Genomic DNA, 7,912 nt, shown 5'->3' with positions numbered 1-7,912 from the left:
TCCTCTTTTGTCTAATACTCGACTAATCATGAAATGACCTTCCCATGTCAGGCTCCATTTTCCAAAGCCCCTGAGCTGAGCTCCTAGAGGAAAGACTGTTTTCCACACTAAATCTCATTCCTTGAAAGACTTTATCTTTACCCTTTTGTTATAAGCTCGGGCAACAACTTTCTTCCCTTCCTGAATTTGGTTCAAGGCTTCAATTCGGGCTACATCTAAGTCTTCAATCCCTTGACACATGGCTTCGATGTACTCTTCACTGTGTAACCCAAACTGATTTTGAATTCTGACAGAACTTACATTGATCTCCATGGGAAGCATTGCATCTTGCCCGAAAGTTAAAGCATAATGGGTTGTCCCTGTTCCTGCCCTCTTAGAAGTTCTGTATGCCCACAGAGTATTTCCCAGCTTTTCATGCCACTTTTCTGGATTATTTGTCACCATTCTTTTGATAATGTTTACCAAAATCTTGTTGCTGGATTTTGCCTGGCCATTTGACTATGGGTAGTAAGGACTAGACTGGATCATATTTATTTTGTATTTGCTTGCAAACTCTTCAACTTCTTTTGAAATAAAAGACGGCCCACGATCCGTTACTATGGTTTCGAGCACACCAAATCTGTACAGAATCTTGGTCTCAATAAAATTCTTGACTGTAGCTGAGGTTATGGATTTTACGGCCGAGACTTCTACCCATTTGGTGAAGTAATCCGTTGCTACAATTATGAAAGTGTGCCACTTGCTAAAAGCTGGATAGATCTGCCCGATGAAGTCCATTGCCCATTTTCTGAAGGGCTAAGGCTTAACCACTGGATTTAAAGGCACTGAGGGCACATGTTGGAGGGGTCTGTGCCTTTGACATTCTTCATAGCCTTGAGCATAGGACTTGCAATCTTTTTCCATGTCGGGCCAAAAATACCCATACCTTCTAAACAACCACCTCATCTTCGTTCCAGCCTGGTGTGCTCCGCATATTCCTTCATGTACTTCGGCCATCACTTTCATGGATTCCTCTTCGCCTAAGCATTTCAATAGTAACTCGTCTGGAGTTTTCCTTAACAGGTTCTTCGCCTATAAGACATACTTGGTTGCTTGCTGTCTATTCTTCTTGATTGTGGGTGAAGAGGGATCCTTTAAATGATGAATGATGGGCGACCTCCAATCTTCTATCTCCATTTCTAGAATCATTACATCCAGACTAAATCCTCTTTCCAGGATAGAAGGAAGGTTTCTTCTTTGAATCTCGACATCTACCCCATATTTTCTTTCCTGTATTGGCACGCCTGAGGCTAATTGCGCCATCTCGTTGGCCGCTAGGTTGGATCCTCTGGGAACATGATTAACTAATATCTCAGAATCCCAATAACTCAGAAATTGTGTGGCCGCCAAGTAATACCCTGCCATGGTGATATGTCTGCACTTGAACTCCCTATTTAGCTGGTTTATTACCAACTCTGAATCACCAAACACCTCTACCTCCGCTGCCCCCAGATCCATCAAGATTTCCAAACCAATTATTAAGGTCTCATACTCTGCCCGATTATTGGTGTTCCCTTGGTAATCTAGGAGAAATGAGTAATAATGATAAACCCCTTGAGGGTTGATAATTACAATCCCAACTCATGAAGCCTTCTGAGTGTAGGAACCATCAAAATACAGCTTCCAATGAGTAACCCAGAGGCCAGTCACTCTTCTTATCTCTTGCTAGATCCACTCTTCTTTGCCCAAGATATCTTTGCTTGGAGGGATCCAAACACTAGTAACTTCCAGGGTTCCCAGGATATTGATTATCTCATTTAGAGACTCTTGATGCTCCGCCAAGAAGTCAGCAATTGCTTGGCCTTTGACTTCCCTTTGGGGTACATATTGAAAGCTGAACTCTGATAATGCTAGAATCCACTTCCCAATCCTTCCTATTAGCATTGGTTTTGACAACATGTACTTTATCACATCTGTCTTGGCAATGATATGCACGTGACAAGGTAACATGTAATGCCTCAGCTTACTGGCAGTAAAATACAAAGCTAGACACAATCTTTCCACTGGAGAATATCTTGTTTCTACCTCGGTCAGAATTCTACTGAGGTAGTACACCGCCTGCTCTTTCCTGCCTTCATTGTTTTGAGCTAGCAAACTCCCGATTGATTTCTCTGAAGCAGAGATATATAGCTTTAAGGGTTTTCCCCTTTGAGGTGGTACTAACACTGGTGGAGAAGTCAAATAGGCTTTGATACTTTCGAAAGCCCTTTGGTGTGGTGGTCCCCACGCAAAATTCTCTTTATCCTTCAGTCTTAGCAAAGGAGTCAACGACTGGATTTTGCCCGCTAAATTGGCAATGAATCTTCTCAAGAAATTAATTTTGCCTAGCAGCCTCTGGAGTTGCACTTTGTTGGTGGGTGAAGGCGACTCCATTATTGCCCGCGATTTGTTTTTGTCCACTTCTACACCTCTTTGATGAACCAGGAATCCCAAGAAGTTGCTCGCTCTTACTCCAAACGCGCACTTCTTTTGATTCATCTTCAATTTGTGGATCCTCATTCTTGTCAATGCTTGCTTGAGGTCTATCAGATGCTGCTCTTCTGTTTTGGATTTCACCACGATGTCATTAATATATACCTCTATGTTATGGCCAATCAGATCATGAAAGATGACATTCATTGCCCTTTGGTAGGTTGCACCAGCATTCTTGAGCCCGAATGGCATGACCAAATATTCATATGCCCCCACATGCCCGGGACACCTAAAAGCTGTTTTATGTATATCTTCCTGGGCCATCTTTATCTGATTATACCCGTCATTTCCATCCATAAAAGATAAAACTTTGTGTTTTGCTACTGCATCTATGGATAGATCTGCCATAGGCATGGGATACTCATCTTTTGGTGTAGCGCTATTAATATTTTTGTAATCAACACAACATCGTACTGCTTTTGTTATGGCCTTTAAAATGGGTACAATGTTGGCTAACCACTCTACATATCTGGCTGGTCTAATGAATCTAGCTTTTACTAGCCTCTCAATCTCTTCTTTGACCTTCTCTTCTATCTCCTTTGACATCATTCGCGGTGCTTGCTTAACAGGTTTATATCCTTCCTTGATGGGCATTCTGTGTTCCACTAAGGTTGATTCTAAACCTGGCATCTCAATATAATGCCAAGCAAAACAATCTTTAAATTCTTGCAAAAGAAAAATAATCTTTGCGCGATCATTAGTCTCTAATAAACCACTGATTTGTATTGGTCTTGGATCTTCCTTTGTCCCTAGATCAATAAATTCCAAAGGATCCTGAACTTCTGGTGGTGGCTTATCAGGTTCTGCACACAAAATTCAACCAACTCCGGGCTTTCGGGCAAGTCATCTGGCCCATCTAGGTCATATATGCACTCGGCCATTTGTATGGCCCTCTCCAATTCTTCTCTACAAGATTCTTCCCTGTTTTCATCCTGGCTGGTCGAAGCTCCTAGCTGCCATTCCTGCTCTTCTTTTTCTAAGAACTCCCTTTCTTGCCTTCTTCTCTCCCCATACACCAACAGCCTTTTAATCAGGGACCTGACTGCCATTACCTGATCCTTCCTTTTTTATTCTGTCATTGATGATGTAAGGGCGTTGGGACAATACAAGGCCTATCCCACTCCTCTCTAGTAAGGAGCATTCCTTGTTCTAAAAGCTTTTGGGCCGTCACCTTGGTAGGGCGGCCGTTCTCATCTGCTCCTGAACATTTCAAAATTCCTATGTCGGGATTGTAGAAACTTGCTCCTGCAACATTGGTTGTAGGGAGAAATGGCCGTGATTCGGCCTCTACCATCTCCCAAAAACCTAGTCCCTCTGTGTCTGCCTCATGATAAATAACCACTTGTTGATGTAGAGTGGAGGGTATGGCAAGACTTTGGTGGATCCAATCTCTTCCAAGTAAGGCTCCATAGGTGGAAGTGCAATCTACCACAAAGAATGTCAGCATGATCTGTTTGGACCCCAAATCCACTTCTAAAGGCAATATCCTATAAGTCTTGGTGATAGCGCCCGAGAAGCTTGAAACCGTGAGGTCTGTAGGAATAAGATCTTCTGTGCCTCTCCCCAACTTTTTCATTTGTTTGGCTGGCAGTACGTTAACAGCCGCTCCTTCATCAATTAAAATTGTTTTGAAAGGAACCCTTTCCAAATGGGCTGTAACGTATATTGGCTTAAGATGATTGGCAAGCAAAATGTTTGGGCGGCTGAACACCATCTTATCTGTATAGATCCTTAAAGGACCATCCTTGGATGCTTCGGATGATTCAGCTCTTCCTGACTCTCCCTCTTCAGCTACTTCAACACTGACATGGGCCATCATTAGCTCAGTTGTCACATAGTCACTTTCCATAACGACGGATAGCACATACGCCATGTTGATATGAAAATTGCTAGGCTCTGGCAATTATTCTTTGTTGCTCCCGATCTGGTCTATGAACTCATCTAACCAAGCCATCGCATTTGTTGGAAGTAGTGGTTCTGGTGCCCCCTCTTGTTGATTCATGCTCGAATACGGTGTTTGCTTTGGAACTTCACCGAAAGGATCCACTAATGATAGAGAATGTGGTTTTCTTTCAGGCGAAACAGTTCTAAAACATATAGGCTCTGTTTTCCATCCAGGAGTTGGCACCATGATCATATCTTCTTGAGCTCTCCTCAAGATCCTATATTTCCCAGGGTGCAGGCTTTGCGGTACATGGTTTCCCTTGCCTTCTGTCTTGCTATTAGCCTTTTCTACCTCTTTTTTACTCCTCCAGCGGAACTGACTACTCCCATCAGATGACGTTTTCTCCAACTTTTGATTCTTGGATGCTTCAGACGTCGCATGAGTCTTTAAGGAGTTCATGTAGGCTTTGTGTTGCCTTTGGACCCTTTTGACTATGGAAGCACCCATTTGTTTAACGGGCTGTCCATTTTTCCTAACCACGTACCATTTTCGCCCGAGGCAGGCAGGGTTATCTTTTTTGACAGGATTTGTTATCCTATCATTCCTCTTGACTTCCCTCCCCATATGACCGTATTGAGAATGCTCTACACCTCTCTCTTTTGGCTTTTTGACATCTTTATCTTCTGCCTCCTTAGAAACTTCATGATTGCGAAATATCTCTGATAAAGCTCTAGGTTGGGAATCGCCTCCTAACCACTGAAAAAACTTCGGGAAGTATCCCTTCCTGCAGTTCACCTAACTTTTTCATAGGCCTCTTTTCTTTTTTCTTCTTCATTCCTCCTGATCAGTTCATGATCCATGAGGACTCCTGCGGGTGGTATTTCGAGCTCACACTCGCATTGGCATTACTGTATAGAACCATCCCTTTGATTATGGCTGCTTTTGGATGTTCAGGCAATTTGATCACCCCTCTTGTGGATTTGTCAACCAATCTTCTTTCTTCTTCCCTTGTAACATTTTCTTTCCCCTTCTCAGCCCATGCCATACTGATCATATTTATTGGGGCCTCTGAGAAGGGATCCGCAGGTTTGTCCATCACTACTTCCTCTGGCTGGTTGATTTTAAGTCTCTCATTTTTCCTATCATCTTTTTCCCCAAGTTGTGGTAAAGATATATGAATAGTTGGTCTTATAACCAGGTCAGCTTCCTGTTTGAAACCCGCGAAGGCGTTCTCCAGTCTTTGCAACATTTGTAACAAAGTAGTTTGCAAATCTTCTGGTAGTTTTGACATATTTCTTTTGATCAAGTAGATATCCCACCGGGCGTGCCAAAACTATGTTCGTGGCTAGAATTTTCGTTGGGGATGCTTCATAGCCGACGAGCACACAGCTCGCCGAGAGGTTGGCACCGGTCGATGCTTTCTGTCGGGCTTCTGCTTCACTGGTGTGCTTGTCGGGCAAGGCTGAAAGAGAAGGACATAGTTAACTTTGAAAGGTGCCTTTGTGGGGCCTTAGGTACAGGCCTTGAGACTCACAATCAAGATTAACTTTTAAGTGCTCAGGCGTGCCACTGCCATCTTCAGCATGGCAGATGTAAAACGAATGTTGAGTTTTAGTTGTATATATATCCGAGAGGCTGTTTTAGTTATGAAATGTGCATTTGTGGGGCCTTAGGTGTAGGCCTTGAGGTTTCCAATCAGGAACTAACCCAGTACTTGAATATATAATGTTTGTTTCATTGATTACAGAAGTATTATGCCTATTATAATTCTAATTACCCGAACCCGAAAAGCCGAAAGAATCCAAATAGGTGCCTTTGTAGGACCTTAGGTGTAGGCATTGAGGCTTCCCATCAGAATTCCTTTTATGCTCAAACGTTCTACGATAATCATGATATAAAATAACACTAAGGGATAGGTCGATTACTTGCGCCCCAAGTAACATCGGACTTCTTGTTTATCAAAGACTATCGTGGATGGGTTAAGTCCACATAAGGTTCTTTTTTTATGCCTTGAAACCAAGGACTTTTAAATGATCAATCTTAGATGTCCGAGGGCTTAGAACTTAGATCTGATTTAATCTGTGAAGACATATTTAAATCGGATTCAAGAATTGAGGAGCCTTTTTAATCATCAACTTGCCAGAAATAACTTGGATACAACTGGAAGTATACAACATATTGCTAAACTACAGAATGAAAAGACAAAAACAAAGAGGGTCGGGCAAGGTTTCACCTTATCGGGCAAGGCTGATCGTCTTGCAACTTCCTATCTTTGTGGTTTATCAAGGGGTTTGAGAGCTTTGAAATAGGGGTAAGGAGATGGGTTTACAAAAGGAAATCGATACTACAGCAAGTTCTAGACAAGGTAGCAGAGCTATTACAAAGGCTTTGGGTGAGGGTTGATCCCGAAAGGGATGAAGACTTGGGCTGACTACAGCTTCGTTGAAGGCAAATCTGATTTGGGCAGAGTTTGTGCTTGTATTTGTTTGTTTGATTGAGTGTCCTTATCTCTGATTTCTCTTTCATCTTTTATAGACACTTCGGCTTGGCCTCCTGTAGCAGTAATCTTGCCCGAATGCAACTTGAAGGGCAATGACTCATCAGCTTTTTACTTGTACTGCCACTATAAAGTGCTTTTGGGCTGATTAGCTGGTTGGTCTATACCACTTGACCTCTAAGTAGGTGAGCAAGTGGTTCAAATGGTCTACACCTAATCAGAAAATGGCCTCTCCTGCTTTCTGGGCTTTGGCTGGGCTTCGGGCTTTTCTCCTTCTAGACTTCTTTCTTTTGGGCAAACTCCTTCTTGAGCCCAAAGTTCAAGTTTTAACCCAAACAGAGAGTTGCTTACCAAAAATCCAAACAAAATCCCTAAATATTTACACACCAGAAACCCTAGGAATCACCATGATTGATAACCAATGGGCCATTGGAATCATCCACATGCCGATGAACTCCGATCATCGTCACTCGATCTTCATCTCCTCCCAAAGTCAAAACCCTTTTAAATTCGCGCCCGCTAACCAAAACCCACCCAGAAAATCTCAGGGATAGGCAAGAATTCCCAAGAAAGATTCAAGTATTGGCCAAGATGATGTTTTTTCGATTTAATGGAGGGCTCGAGGGTTTTTGGAATTTGTTGGTTTTAGGGTGAGATTAAGTGTGAAAGAATTTGTAAAAATCGATTTGTTGTTTGTGGTTTCTGAGAGAGAAGAACAGAAGGGTAAAGTGAAGAAAATATGGTCGAAAGCTAAAGGTGAAGAATGATGGAATTGTGGCCGGCATACAAACCACGCAGGGGCAAATCCGTCGTTTCACTGTTGGTCAATGGGCTTTCTCACATGATGAACAATGTTTTTCTTGAACTTTAGTATATATAAATATTATCGTGTATGAATATGATAATTAGGGATGTTTTCAAAAAACCGAAAACCGAAATCTGAAAACCGAAAACCAAACCGAACCGAATTGAAAAAACCGAATTGAACTGAATTCTTTTGGTTCGGTTTGATTTTAGTG

Source organism: Malus domestica, chromosome 07 (assembly GCF_042453785.1).
Source record: "Malus domestica chromosome 07, GDT2T_hap1".
NCBI classification, from domain to species: domain Eukaryota; kingdom Viridiplantae; phylum Streptophyta; class Magnoliopsida; order Rosales; family Rosaceae; genus Malus; species Malus domestica.
This window is presented reverse-complemented; position numbering follows the sequence as displayed.